This window comes from Pyrgilauda ruficollis, unplaced genomic scaffold (assembly GCF_017590135.1).
Source record: "Pyrgilauda ruficollis isolate IOZ18807 unplaced genomic scaffold, ASM1759013v1 scaffold93, whole genome shotgun sequence".
NCBI lineage: Eukaryota > Metazoa > Chordata > Aves > Passeriformes > Passeridae > Pyrgilauda > Pyrgilauda ruficollis.
In genome coordinates, this window is record NW_024531377.1 from 153614 (window position 1) to 169030 (window position 15417).

Consider the following 15417-nt stretch of genomic DNA (forward strand, 5'->3'; position numbering starts at 1 on the left):
CACCGCCTCGGCGGCACTGTGGGCTCGGGAGGAGGAGGAGGGAAAGGAGGAGGGAGGGAGGGAGAGAGAAAGAGAGAGAGAGAGAGAGAGAGAGGCAGGCGGAGTGAGAGAGGCAGGAGAAGGAGCCCTGCGCGGCAGCGCGGCCAACTTTCCTTCTGCAGCGCAGCAGAACAGCCTCCCATCCCTCGGTGTGTAACCCCCGCCCCGGGTGAGTATGGCAAAACCCTCCCTTCTCTGACCCCCCTCTCCTCCTCCTCCTCCTCTTCTCCAGGCCTTCTTCCCAGCCAGGTCTCCTCTGCTCCGCACACGCCGGGGCTGAGGGAGCCTCGGCCCAGCCCGGCTGCCCCCGCACCTCGCCCTGCAGCGGCGGGACTCAGCACTGCTCCCCCGGCCACCAGCGCTGCCAGCAGCCCGGGACAGCTCCCCAAGACCGTGGGGAAGCTCCAGCAGGTCTGGAGAACTTTAAATGTTTGTGGTTTATTTTTTAGCGTAACGACGAGCGCATTGGACTGCATCCCACGGCATTGAGGGGTGTTCCCCGCTTTCCTAACAATCCTGCATAACAGGCCTAAGCCGTGCTCATTCACTCTTCTTTCCATTCCCAACAGGACTGCTAGCCAAATTTGCCTGAAAGCTTCTCTGTCACCACTTCTTTCTAGATGCTTCAACATCCACGGCTCAAAATGCTGCTGGGAAATCACATGTTCCGTTTAGATCACTGCTTCCCTTTGCCTCTGCAGGGAGAGAGACACGAGGATGGAGAGCCCTGGTGCATTTTTGTTGCCTCCACCTCTCCATGTTATGGCTTTTGCCTCTCATTGCTTGCTTATCATTTGTTATTCATAGTCCCAAAAGAAGGCATGCCAAATCTTTGCTGAAGGAGAATGTTCAAGATTCAAAACACACATTAACTAACTTGATCCCGTCTTAGGGTTTTTCTCCAGCCATGTTTTCTGCTCTTCAACAAAAATTTATTGGTGTTCCAAACTCACTTTGTGTTTAGTATATCCTAGTGGTATTCACAGAAGATTTTTCTCTCCTTCTAAATATCTGGTCCTTTGTTCATTCCTGAGTTGATCCAGACTGCAGGGAGGTTTTGTATCTTAGAGAAAACGGTTTCTTCCTTAATGTAATAGGCACTGGGAGACAATTCCTACATAATCAGCAGAAAGAAATAGCCCCAAATTATGATCACCCTGATTCTCCAGAGTGTCTTTCACCTTTACTTTCTTGTGAATAGAAGTCTCTAAATCACCATCATTATGCCTTTACCAAGTAATATTTTTAGGCCTTTCCATCCTGCTTATACAGGGACATAACTTTAAGGGGGGTTGGTTTGCAGCCAAAGGTATTTCAGCTCCCACAGTACAAATTCATCAGTCATCAATGCTACTGATTGGAGATACCAGCTGGTTTGGATGGATGGTGAATTCCTGCTGAAATTCAGGTTTCAGTGATGAAATGTATTTGTGAAATAGGGGGAAATCCAAACAGATTTGTTGGGTGTTTTGGTTTTTTTTTTTTTTTTTTTTTGTTTTGTTGTTTTTTTTTGTTTTGTTTTGTTTTGTTTTGTTTTTTTTTAAAGAAAAAAAATTAATTTATGCAGAATGGACTGGGGAAGGGATTTCTGGATCATCAAGTCAAATTTTCTTGCTTCCAGGCAGTTTGTTTCCTTCTGACACTTCCAAAATATGGGGTTTTTTCCCATAATGTTATCAAAGTGAGATTCAGTGACATCAGGGAAGTAATAATTTCCTCTAACACTGTTCCTCTGTGCTTGCCATTCTCCCTGAACCAAACTAAGCACATTCTTCCTTCAGTCTGAGAAGACCATGGGACTTGGTGTCCATGAGGAAATCCGATTTGGTTTACTTGAATTTTTCAGCAGAACCAATAAAATCTAAGTAGAGGAGCAATCACAATCCAACAATGACAGGGGTTGCAACCATTGCTACAGAGCAGGGCATACTTCTCTCATTTTTTTAATCAGCCTCTTCTCTTGCCCAAAACCATCAAAAAATTTACCAATACACTAATTAACTCATAACTAACTGGTGTTAATTATGCCACTTTCCTATGGCACTACCTTTGCCATAAATTGTCCTGTTCCTTTTGCTGGAAAGCTGTTGACTGTGCCTGATTTGATTTTAATATTTGCAGCTCACTGGTACCCTGCTGATTTTTGGAGAAAGTTTTTCAAATAGCAACAGAAAGGGGCTTGTGGTGGGGCAGGTGAACTGCAGCATCGTTTGTGGTTTGGTGGTTTCTCTTCAGGTGCAGCAGCATCACTGAGAGTCCTCCTCAACACCAGGCTGTGCACTGCGTCCTTAATGCATTGTGCCAGCACATTTCACAGCTTCTCGTGGCAAGAACTTGGGGATTCATGTGTCTAGCAGTGGTAACTAACCCTTTCTTTTTGTTTCCAGGGGTGCTTTCCTCCACAGCTGATGGAGATTCACCTCAGCTTCTGTGCAGACAGAAGCACAAAGTGCTGCACTGACAGGGATCAACACAAAGAGATATCTGAGAGGGGCAAAGGTGGGGAGGAAGAAAGTCCACCTCCCTGGGTCTGATGGCTGTTGGAGCAGGACAGCCCATGATGGCTTGTGAGCCTCCACAGTCCTTCAGTTTCTGCCTGTGAGGAGTTGGGGATTTGGGAGCCATCAAGGCAGGATGTCAAAAAGGAAATGCCACCTGAAAGAAGAAATTACCAGACATGTACAAACAGCTTTTCTTACAAAATGGAGGTTTGTAGGAGTCAAAGAAGGGATGAGACTTTGCAGGCATATATCACTATAGCTTCAGGACAATCATATCACCACGGGTCACTCTGAGCAGGGCTGTTACAGGGCTAGTGCTGACCCAAGAATTGGCCACTGCCTTCAGTGGAAGCACCCTAAGGAACAGCACCTGGCTGGGGAGTCACACCGTCCTGATCTTGGTCCCCTGGGTGCTCTGCACCACAGTCTGGTGAGCCCTTGGAGACAGAGCTGCTCTGAAAGCCCCAGGACCAAACCAGGTGGGAACCAGCACAGCGTGAGAGCAGGAGAGAGTCCTGCTCTGGGAGCCACACACCCAGGGCTGCAGGAACTGCTTTGCGTAGCCAGCATTCCAGGACTTCAGGAGAACCCTTAACTGCTGCATCCCCTGATGTGCTAAAATGCTCGTGGGAGAGTCATGTTTTACTGTGGTCCTCAGCTGCCCAAAGCCAGAATCTGGGATAATATGATGCATGCTCGGGACACCACGAGTGAGAAAGTGGAAAGGCAGAGCCTTGCAAGTGCGTTGGTGGTCTGTAGGAAGAGCAGCAGCACCACCTATCACCGGAGAGGGAAGGAGAGAGGACAGACCAGGTGCTGCTCCTCCTGCCTCTTCTCAGTACAAGACTGGAGCCCAGATTTTCAGGATCATCACAGAGAAACTTCCTTCTTCTAGCAGAAGAACCCAGCTTAAATCTTTCCCTGCACTCCTTCTGCTAAATCTTCCTGTGGTGCACAGCTAGCTAAAGGAGATGGAGGGGATGGAAAGGTGAAGGTTTTGGAGAAGGGCTGAGAGCTGGAATTTACAGTGGTAATGAACCAGAATAAAAAGAATAACCTTCAGGTCTACAATACCCAAAGAACTGCTCATCACTCAGAGGGCACAACTAGGCCCTAGGACCCTGTGCTCCAAGTTATGCAGGGCTTTTGTCTCATGGGGTTCTGTCAGTCAAAAATCCTGGCACCAGAATTACTGGTATGGTCTCAACCATATGTGGCTTGATTGTAATTCAGAGTGATGGAACAGAGCAATCAGCAAGTAGCCCAAAATCTGTAATTTTTTCTTGCCAAAGGCAAAAAGAATCTTTCTGTGTAATTGGATCCAACCCCAACGGTGTAGCCAGGAGTGCTTTTAACTTTCTGAGAAAGAAAAATTGGTTAGCTGGAATGGCTGAGCTGTGTGGGTGCTGAGGTTCATGTTGATTTGTTTGCTGGTAGTACTGAAACCAGAATAAAAATGAGAGTTTGGATTAAGCCAGGCTGAGCACATTTTTTTCTTACTCTGTATTCACAGCAAATCGACAAGCAAAAGATACAATTTTTTGGCTGAGTGAAAGATGTAGCTTAGCTCAAGATCAAATGTTTCATTGCTTTGAACTCTTCTTTATAAACTGGATATGCATACTTACTTGCAACAGAGGAAAAATCTAAACACAACCACTGTCTGCCTAATTAAACCAGAAGTGGCTGCTAGATATCATGTGCCAGGAGGATGAAGGAGGTCTTTGCATCTGGTGCTAAATTAATTTGGAGGGACCTGTTAGGAAAAGTGGGACAGCACTAACCTTTTATATATTCCAGTTCCTAGGAAGGGTTGTCTGTATCTCCTTTGCCTTAGACAAGTTGCTTGAATTCAGCCAAAGCTGCCCAGTTTCTCCTTTGTCCAGGAGCTGAGAGACTCAGAGGCTCAGAAAAAACCTGCACTGCTTTTCTTTTGCCATCTGTGCCTTGCCTCACTGCATACAGCTCCCGTATTTGAACGCTTTGGGATTCTTCCAGGAAGCCTTACAGCAAGTTCTGGCACCAATTCTTTCCTGTCCAAAAGGTGGCTCTTTGACCAGCATGGGCACCTCCAAGAGAGAGGGAACTGTGTCATTTTTGTGCTGCCTTGCACTGGCCTTTGGAGGTAGATAGGAAAGGCACAGGTTAGTGCTAATTGAGATGTGGCCATCTGTCAGACAGAAAACATGCCAAGGCCACCTTGTGACTTTTTTATAAAGGAAGGAACCAGCCACTGGTGAAATATTTAGGTGCTACAGACGTTGAACCGAGTCAGCCAAATATCTGAGATTATAAAGTTCCTCTTTGTGATTAAGGGTCTCCTGAGTTATCTAGCATCTCACCTTTAATACCTTTTCATCCATGGTGAAACTGCTTTGTTGAAATCAGACACTTTTTTGTAGCTGAGTGCCATGAAAATTAACTCATTATGGATTGCTCAGGCACCCAGTATGTAGGAGTCTGTGTATAAAGATGGTAAAAGACATTACTTTCCCCAAAAATCTGATACTTTTTGTATCCAGGACAGTAAAAGCAGGAGTTGGAGGCATCTAGTCCTGTAGGGGATCTCAGACTGGATTTATATCTGGGCATGCTGATGGGTTAAATTAATTGCTGATGGGTAAAGTTAAATTAAGTGGATTTCAGATCATCATACTGAGTTGGTTCACCGCCTTAAAGAAAGATTATTGGGCATGTGGAGAAACCTAGGATCATTCAGGCACTGCCAAGGGACTCAGCACAAGTCATCTGTGGGAGATGAAACACTCTGGGGCAGCAGCTGGAAGCAGGATGATGTTGAGCTGAGTCTTCTGCATGTGATTCCCACCTTGGCAATTATGATTTAAGGAGAATGCCAGGCTCTTTTCTTGCTGCCTGCAGCCTACACAGTGTGGGTGAAGCCCCATAGCTTAGAATCCTCAACAGCTGCTGTGCACAAAGGACATGATGGGTTCCAAATTCTCCATCATCCTTCAGATTCAAACTGGACAGTGCCTGTCCTGTAACATTAGAAAAATGCTTTGGTGTTGGTAAAACCAAAAGAAAATTCCTTTTTCTTTCTGCAATAACAGGCTGCAAAAATAAAGAGGAGTTCGGATTTCCACTTGCAGTCTCCTGCTGCATCTCCCCCTGTAAGGACACATTCCCACTGCTCCTCAGGATGCCTGACAAGAGCCTGCAGACCTGCTAAGGCATGGAGCCAGTTTTAGGGCATGGCCTCAGTGCTGTCTGCCTGGACAGACCATGGAAAACCACCGGGCACAGCAAGAGAGGGTCCTGAATCAGAGAGAGAACAGGAGCGAGAAGCTGAGGAAAGTTACAGATAGTTCCATGAGAACCAGTCAGATTTCCCAGGTGGGGAGGGGAGAGGTACTGATACGAAAACATGTGGAAGGGCAAAGGAGAGGAGACAGGCCAGAAGAACAGGACATCATGGCTTGTAAGCAGTGTAGCCGAGGAGAAATGGCTTGAATACTCTTCAGTGGCCCCGCAACATTTCACTAGATCCACTAAAAGAACTCATCCATCTGGCTGAAAAATACCTAGCTGCCAGGAATACTCACTGAATTAACTGATTGAATTGAAGAGGGGAACATAAATTTATTTTTCTTATTAATTTCCCTGTGCTTACCTGTCTTTTATATATGATGAGTGGGTTTTTTTTTCACATGGAGTAACTTCTTACGGGAGAGGATGGGTTTTTCCAAAGCAAATGTCCTAACAAATATCCTAGAGGTACTCTGGAGATTCTCTGCATGTCCTGTGTGATGCAGAAAGCCTAGGAGCTTGTGTTCCTAGTGCCTTAACTCCCAGGATGGCATCCTGCTCTGACTATGGAGATGTTTTGAGGCCGGCATGCTCCTCTTGTCCTACCCTAGCCAGAACTTCCAGGATCAGAGCACCAGGTCATGGGTTGGGATGAGTACAGGAAAGTTTCTTAGGAAGTCTGGACCTCAAAGGCTCTCATCATTCCAGAGAAAAAAAAATTTTAAAAAAAAATTATCTTGAAAAAAAGGCAGCTTTTTGTCTTTTGTCCTTCATGGGAAGAGGTCTGGATCCCAAACTCCTTCTCCTTTTCACCTTACTCATCAATCCCAAAAATTCAGATCTCTTTTTCCTACAATGAAGGGATCACCTACACCTTGTGGTTCTCTGCTGGTCTCTTTGTGTATTACAATATGTATTTGCATATATAGCAGAATTTTGAGATACCTTCTCAGTAAAGAGATCTGTAGTGGAAAAGGAAGACATTTTCCATGTAGAGACAATACTAAAGGTGGACAGGGACATGTCAGGGCTCTGGTGCTCAAGAAAAATCTCCCAATTGAAATCAGTCAAGGGTTGTGCTTCCAAATTAATTGCATGCTTCTGTCCTTAGCATCTGGGCATGGAATCAAAACTGATGAGCCAACAAAGCAGCACTGAGCTGCTCCTGAGAGCAGTCACCATCAATAACGAGAAATACTAGGAGAAATACTCTTTGAAATTCAAATCACAAGGGGCATCATTTAAAAGGGAACGAGGGGGAGCAGAAATACCATGCACCTTGCATTAATTGTCATGCATGTGACAAAATCTTCAGTGTTGCTGTTACTTAGCACCATAAAATTTATTCCCAGATTATTAATACCATAGCAGGGATGAAGTAATTAAACTGGCAGCCCATTTCCTCCAAACTGGAGGCCAGGCCTTCAGCTGGTGTAAATCAGAGCAGCTACACTGCAGTGACTTGGTTTTACAACCAGCTGGGAAACAGAGCCATTTATTCTACAAAGGGAGAGCTGAAAAAGAACTCGAGCCCTTCGTCACTCCATGTTGTCCCTTCTGCCCCAGAGGGAGGGCAAGCAAGCGGGGCTGAAGTCACTGCTCACCTGGAACCGCTCCCAGAGCACACTGCAAACAATCTGGAAACAGCTCCCAGCGGATTTAACCAATTAAATTTGGAAGGTTAAATGTTTAATAACATGCTAGTTGTTTCTTCCAAATTGGCACACCCTCTATCCTATTCCTTTTCTACCCAAACCTACCAGAAATACTCACAGATCTGTTATGGCAGAAATGCTGTATTACGTGAGCAGGAAAAATCTGGTTTAGAGTTCATCACCCTGTCCTCCCCTTTCAAGTCCTCTAGCTTTCTGCCTGCCTTCCTGGACACATTTGGAGACATTCCTTCAGTGTGACCCAAATTCTTAAGCTCCTGTGGCATCCCAAACTGCCAGAGGTACCAGACATTCATCATCTTATTGTATGGTTGCACAAAATGTGTACATGGTCAACAGTCACTTCTTCCAGATGAACTTCTTTGTCGTTTTTTTGGGGTTTTTTTTATTTCTTTCTTTTTTTTTTTTTTTCCCCATTTCTAAGATAGACTTTTATACTCTTCTTTAGTCAAGGCTGAGTTTTACATGCACCATCTGGCCCTGAATTTTTCCATTAAAATTGCTTTTCAGCAGAAATTCTTTGAGGTTTTGGGGGGTTTTGTGGTTTTGTTCTCTCTTTCTTTCTTTTCAGCGGGTATTTGTTCTTATTGAGAACTTTGGCGGCTTCCAAAATAAAAATTTAACTTTTCTCCACAATGTTTACGTGTTGCAACTCCTCATTTTTTCAGTTATAGAAAACTGCAGTGTTTAAGGAAGTGTTTTGTTTTGGGGCATATTTTTGGAAGAAATATCACAACTTCTGATTAAGAACCTCTCCATATTTCACAGCTCTTTCCACATTCCGCAGGGGGCTCTCCAATTAAATATACTTTGGATGAATAACCCAATATTTTTGAAGTCCAAATATCTGTATTTTTGGTGCTAGATCATTGCCAATATTTTTCTTCTTCTTTCTTCTACTGACAAAATACCACTTTGTTACACCAGTTTTTATGGGTGTCTTGGAAATTTTCCTTTGCTTGATTAGTATAGATTCTTTCTTTCACAATAACTTGTCTCCATTTTAAATGCCTCTTACCTGCAAGCAATTAGTCTGCCAGCTTTACCCACCTCTGTAATCTGTTCTATAAATTACTGGAATCACTGGGACAGGCACCATCCTCTTTCTTACATTTCTGTGTATACACAAGGGAGGCAGAGAGAATCTAAGACTTGGGGGATTTACAGCAGCCTCTGCACTTCATAAATAAAGAATGATAACAATATTGAAAAAGTGGCTTTTCCCTCCTTTTTCAGTCCAAAAATTTCATTTTCTTCAGGGAAATAGGGAGCAGGGTCCCATTGGGGAATTGTCTACTGATCACCAAGAGGAAACCTTACAGCAAATGATGCTGAGCAAATAAAGTGCAGAAATCAGTCCAGGCTGCACAAGGTAATTGACAAGGCAGAGCTACTGGACCTGAATTGCCATGTCCAGCACAGTTCTAACCTCAGAGGTGGTCAGTCAAAGCTTTGTCACCTCCAGCCATTGGAATGTCCAGCTATAACATGGCTACAGAGAAGGCAAGGAAGCAGATGTTTGCATTTTGTGTAAAACAGCTTCACTTGGGGTGAGTTGGCATGGCTGATGTGATTAGACTGATATTCACTGGGTAAAACCCTAAGGATCCTATGGCCCATGACCCTCTCCTAACTCTACTTTTTCAAAAGTGTAAAACATATGAACAGTTGGCTCTACACCTAACAAAAACAGAAGTGTGCCTGTAATCTCAGTTTTTCATATGCCAGAAGACTTGGGTGCAGGCTGCAGAGGCTGTGATTTCAGGTGGTTTAGTAAAGGTTTATGTTTGGTCCATCTTTCTTTTCTGTCTGAACACATCTTCTCTCGTAATTATAATTGCTTCATATTTTTGTGGACAAAGCTAAGAAGTTTCACTGGAATAATTCTCTGGGATGCACTGAAACCCTAATGTCTCATTTTTAGGGCCAGTTAAACAGGTGGGATGAGAAAGTATTCAAGCACCGTGGAAAAATCCTGAGGAGATTGTTGTCTTCCATCCCTGAAATCTGAACCTTCAAGGAAAATGTTCACTGCAAAGCAAATTTAAAGACTGCTGAGGTGCTTTGGTGCAGTGTGTGCCTTGGCCTTTCTCCTCCCACCACTGCTTTGCTGCTAGACAATGTTATGCCTTGGCTTTTTCAAACAGATTTTCCAAGTGTCTCAAGTATCACCTGGAGTATTCTCCTAAAATCACTTCTAACACTCCTGTCCTGAGTACTTCTCCTATTGAAGGATTGTGAAATTCTCTAATTCCCTTGGACTGGAGGGTCTGCAGCTTGCTCCACAAGGACCCTTGAGCATAGTTTTTCTCCAAATGTAGTTGTTGGGGAAAACTATTGTGTTCATCTCCAGGCTAACCCAGCTGGTCCTCTGGCATTTCAGTCTCAAAGCAAACTTCACTGAGGGAAGTAAGTTAATTTTTAACTGCATGTTTCAGTATTTCCTGCTCTTGGCTGAAGTCAGAATTTCAAAGAATCACAGAATCACAGAATAGCTGATCTCTGAAGGGACCCATAAAGGCCATCTAGTCCAACCCCTGCAGTAAGCAGAGACATCTTCCACTAGTCCAGGTTGCTCAGAGCTCCATCCAACCTGACCTCCAAAGTTTTCAGGGATAGGGCATTTATCACCTCTCCGAGCAACCTGTTCCAGTGGTTCAGCACTTTCACCATCAAAAATTTATTCCTTATACCTAATCAGAATCTCTCTTCTTTTAGGGCAGATTTCTTCAGAGCTTTGTATTTCCTAAGGGAGAATAAAAATCACCTCAGTGACAGCACAGGCTTGATATGGAGAGGCTTCAGACGAGCCTCAGGTCCAGCTGAGATGCTGCCCATGGACATCAGAGGTAAAGGCATTACTCCAGGAATTAATGTGGCCCCTGAGCAGACTGCAGGAGGCTGGCACCAACCCGCTCCAGGCTGGGAGATGGTTTCCACTGGGACACAGAGCTGTGGCTCCCAGCTGACCCTGTATTTGGGCCCAGCAAGAAATGCTCAGAGAAGCAGCAGCTAGAGCACTGTAACCACAGAGACAGCAGTTTGTCAGAGCTAGAGACTTGTCCCCACTGCTGGGTGAAGTTGAGCTGAAAGCTGAGGTGAGGGTCCAGCTGTTCCCTGGAGTCAGGACAGCCCTGGCCAAGCAGGGGAGGCTGTGCCAGAGCTGCTCCTTTGTCTCCCTCAGCCTTCCCACAGGTCCTGTATCTGTCCCAGCTGACATGGATGCTGAGCAGGGGCAAGTGGAAGCACTCAGCCAAGCACTGAGTATTTGATGCTGCTGCCTGATTGATTTTAAGCTGTGCTTGCTTGGCAGCACCCCCAGGACCGGTTACGTAAGATCGGACGTGTTTGTTTCCTGCTGGCAAACCCCTCGTGTGCTGGTAACAGCTGAAGAGCCTGCATTGAAAACTGGAGCTGCAGCCCTGCTTGGCTCACACTGCCAGCCCTGCCCTCCACGCCCAGGGCCCGTGGTGGGACAGCAGTGTCACTGTGCCCAGCAGTGAGACACCGTGGTGAGCAGTGGCCAAGGCTCAACTGCTCAGCTGCCCTCCTTCCCCCCAAGGCTGGCTCCAGCAAGGGACATGTGTGTCCATACTTCTGTTTGTGGCCTCTCCATGTCTTCTTGGATGTTTCCCCACTTCAGGGAGCTGGTGCTCATTTGCTTTTCAAGGGGCAGGTCCTCCACTCCACCAGGACTGGGTGAGGAAAAGCTTTGCAAGACTCCTCTTGGGATTGCAGGAACCTGCTGTTGCAGGAATCTTTAAAATCGCCTTCACATGTGATGAGGAGTGTTTCAAGCCTGTTTGTACTCAAAATGATGTTCAATTGGGGGGAAAAAGGCCAGGTGGAGGAAAAAACCTTCAAAGATCCCTTGTCAATACCACACAACCTCATTGTTTTAAGTTTTGCCTAATTATCTACAATAACACAGAAGGAGAGAGACAAACTATGCAACCCTGGTGAGATCAGTTATTGTTCTTGCCAGATTTTCAGAACGAGCCTCTGAGGAGTCTCAGAAAAGAGAAAGGATGCCACAGCAAACACGGTCGAGTTGCAAAGCAGCAGCTTTGATGTGTGAGACGGAAAAGCTTCTTTTTTGGGGGACAACAATGTACTTTTTATTGCACTTTTTCACAGTCCATTCAAAAGGTGAAGGACCAACCACTACAGCCAGCAGCACTGGCCAGCATCTCAGCTGCAATGGATGGCAGAGTTTGTCAATCACTCCTCGGGGTACAGCTGCTTGCTCTTCCCAGAATTCTGCCAGGAGAAGTGCCCTGGCCAGACAGAGATGTTGGCAGCCCTCAGCTCTTCACACAGCTGCAAGGAGGAAATAACAGAGCTTTCCCAGCCCCTGCAGCAGCCTACAGCACCCTCTGTGCATTTCTTAGAGGTTTCTAGTCACAGTCCCATCAGAGCTATGGAGAAACCATAGCTGGAGCTGCTGTGGGCAGTGGAAGTTTTGCTCCTGACCTGCCCATCTGCCTTTTGTCATGACTGGTCTGCTTGTGCCCTGGCAAGAAGAACTCCAAGGAAAAACTGTTTCCTGCTGGTGATGTGAGATGCTATTAATTTGTGCCATGCTGGAGCTGGAAGCTCCCTGGCACACTGCAAATTTGTAATGGGCTGTTATCTCTAAGGGGAACCTGACTGGGCAGCTGCAATCTGATGGCACTACCTAAAGGGAGACGAGGAAGGGCCAGCTCTTTCTCTTGGTGAGAGAGCTTTGACTGTTTAGGAGATGGTGAGGAGCATGGGGAGGCTTCTTAAACTTTCCTCAATAGCTCATTTCAGTAATTGAGACTCGTACTAGCTGCATGCTTAAGCAGACCATCAATCTCAGCTCTGTATGCCACCAAATTACTGGCAAAAGGGGAGAAGATGGGCTAGGCTTGACTAATAAATCTGCCCTAATCATCACATTAAGGGTTATCTTCATGGGACTGCTGTTATACATCTGGTTATAAAGAAGATACTAAATAAGGAGCATTGGGGGGAGTCTTATCCATGTCAGGAAGTATTTTCTGAGTTGTCTCAGTATGCGAAGACAGGCCGGGCTAAATGTATCTGTTGAAACATTTCAGTAGGCAGAAAAGACATTTTCTGAGTACTCGAAAATTTTCCCACCCAATTTGTGTTCCTCTTTTATTTTTACTTCATATGCTGTGCTTAGCAATAAAGATTTTTCAGTCTATTTATTTCCAAACTAGTTCTTTCTAACATTTGCTCTTTGGGGGTCTCAGTCTTTCAGCTCTCTTGGTCCCCAGCTTGTGGCTGAGGGTCAAGGGACAGCAGAGTCTTCAGCACTTTGGGAGGTGATTAACCCCATAAAAAAAAAAAAAAAAAAAAAAAAAATCCCTTCACACTCATTTTTTTTAGACATACACTGTTGGATTTTTGTATTAAGGGGGTTTGCAAAGCTATTCACACACACACACACAAAAAAAAAAAAAAGAATTTGGAATAAAACCATCTCCAAAGAATGCATTTTGCATGCTTTCCACTAAGACAGCAGGGTTTGTACTTAGCTGCAGGACCTGTCTGGCATTGCCTCCAGCAGCATCTGCCCCAGGTATGTGCCTGGAGCAAGAGCTGCTGACTGACAGGAGCAGCCAGGAGAGCTGGAGAGAGTGCTGTGACTGCAGAGCTGCTGGGTGGGGCTGATGGGAGTCACCTCACAGAGGGGTCAAATAGATAAATATTCAAATTTTATTAATAGTCTATTTGATTAGTAATCAAATAGATTAGCTATTTCAATTGAGTACGAAGAGGCAACTTACTTTTTTTTTTTTTTTTTTTTTTTTTTTTTTATACTTCAGGCAATAAATCAATAAATATGCCAAGGAAAGTATCCTGATTGCATGAACTGGACCCATCCCAGAGGAATGGAAGGGGCAAAAGATGTTTGCTGTATTGTGGGGTGGAAGCAGTAAACACAAGGGCAAGTGGGATATGTCAGAGAAAAATCTTAGTTATTGTCCTCTTGCCTTTATGAACATCTTTGCATCTGCTAAAATTGTTCAGATTTGCCCATTTTTTCTTACAATCCTGTGTGCCCCATGGGACAGGTTCTTCAAAAGGCAAAGGAAAGACCAGGGGTAAGCAGCAGCCTGCCTTTTATCAAAACCTTTCTTTTATGTGGGATTCTGGTATACACCTCCTGAACAGTGCAGAATTAAACATCCCATCTTACAGGTTGGCTTTAATTTTAATTTAATTTACTTGTGATCCTACAGCTTCTCTTTTATTTCCAGTGCAGTGTGTCCTGAATGATTCAGTTTTATTAGTATGGCCTGCTCACACAACCCCACAGTCTGCTGATCATCTTTGTCCTGAAGAATTTCACATTCACAGCCTGTTTCTTGTGGCACCAATAAAAAAATTAAAATAAAAACCCTCTTCTTCCTTTCTCAGAGAAAGGATGTTTCGTTTTCCACCTTCTTCTTGAAAATCAAAGAAAAAAAAAGAAATGGGGAAAAATACAAATTCTCCTTATGACAGTCCCTTTTCCCAACAGTTCCATCACCGTGTGCCGCATTTGTTGTCTTTCTAATGTATCCCTGCAGCAGGATTTTGCTTCTCCACCAAAGTTTTGGCCTGTCAGCTCCCCACTGTTTATGCAGTTATCATTAAGCGTTCCTGTCATATCCAAACCTTGTTGTTTTTTCCCTCTTCATCTTTGCCAGCACTCTGTAACCCGCTCTCACCTCGGCACAGGGCCATTAACACACAGAGCACGGCGCTGCTGTTGTTCTTCTCATTATTACCATAATGGCTCAGGCCAGAGGAGAGAAGCAGCTTTAGGCGCTGTGCAAATAACAGACAATCCCTGACAAAAAGAGAGAGCTCTGGTGTTGTTCAAAATAATCGTCAAATCATTCCTGTGAGTATCCCCACTCTTCCTTTAAAATATTCATTTCTAGCCATTGGAAAGCTACTATTAAATGCAATGTGTTATCCCTCTGGTTTTTTGACAGTGTCCTGGGTACAGAGACAAGCGGGTTTAGCCCTGTCTATTCTATACCACACACTCTCTTCAGAAAGTGTTTTTATTTGTTTGGTGGTGAATACCCACCTTTTGTGGGTAAAAATCTCTCTCTCTTTTCTGCACTCTTTTATGAATATTCTTGTGGTTATTGTGATTTTTAAGTAAGTTTGGGTTCCGACCTAGTGTTCCTCCATTATCAGAAGAGGTGGGGGGGAAGGGGAGCAGCCTTGAGTGGGTTTAATTTCTCAGCTGGGTTTTAAACCAGCCCACAGAGCTGACTCTTGTGCACTATTCCTTCCTCAACACCTCACCTTCCAGCTACTAATGGCACTGGAGGCACGGCAGGTGAATCCCCACAACTCTTCCCTTGCACTGTTTCCCTTTCTCCTTAATTCATTTGCGAGATTGTCCATATTGAGCCATTGTACAGAAGTTTGGATTGACCACTGTGGCATAGAGGAGCAAGATCTGGGGCCTTGGATGGTAGTGTAACATTGGTCTGGCACCCAGGACAGGCCTACAGGATCAGTAACAAATCATGAAATAGGAGGGAGCATGGCAAGGGGGTGGAACCAGATGCTCTTTATGGTCCCTTCCAGCCCAGACCATCTTTTACAGTGGTTCTATGATTTCTCCGTGTGGGAGCTGGAGGACAGAAGAGGAGGTGAGACCTCCCTGGCTCTCAGAGCTGCAGACACCAGAGCAGGATCTCCTGGCCTTGGACAGCAGGAATTTGTTCCCTCCATGCCTCCCCACATCCCTGCTTCATCCTCCTTCTGCAACACATCACCCACCTACAGAGCAGGCCAAATTCAGAGTCTTTTTAACCCTAAACAATTCCATGATTCTGTTGACTGTATGATAATGGACATCCAGGAAGGTCCCCAGTCTTTCCTTTCCCCTGGTAATAATTCTGGGAGGTTATTGCATTAAAGCTGTTTGAGTTTAT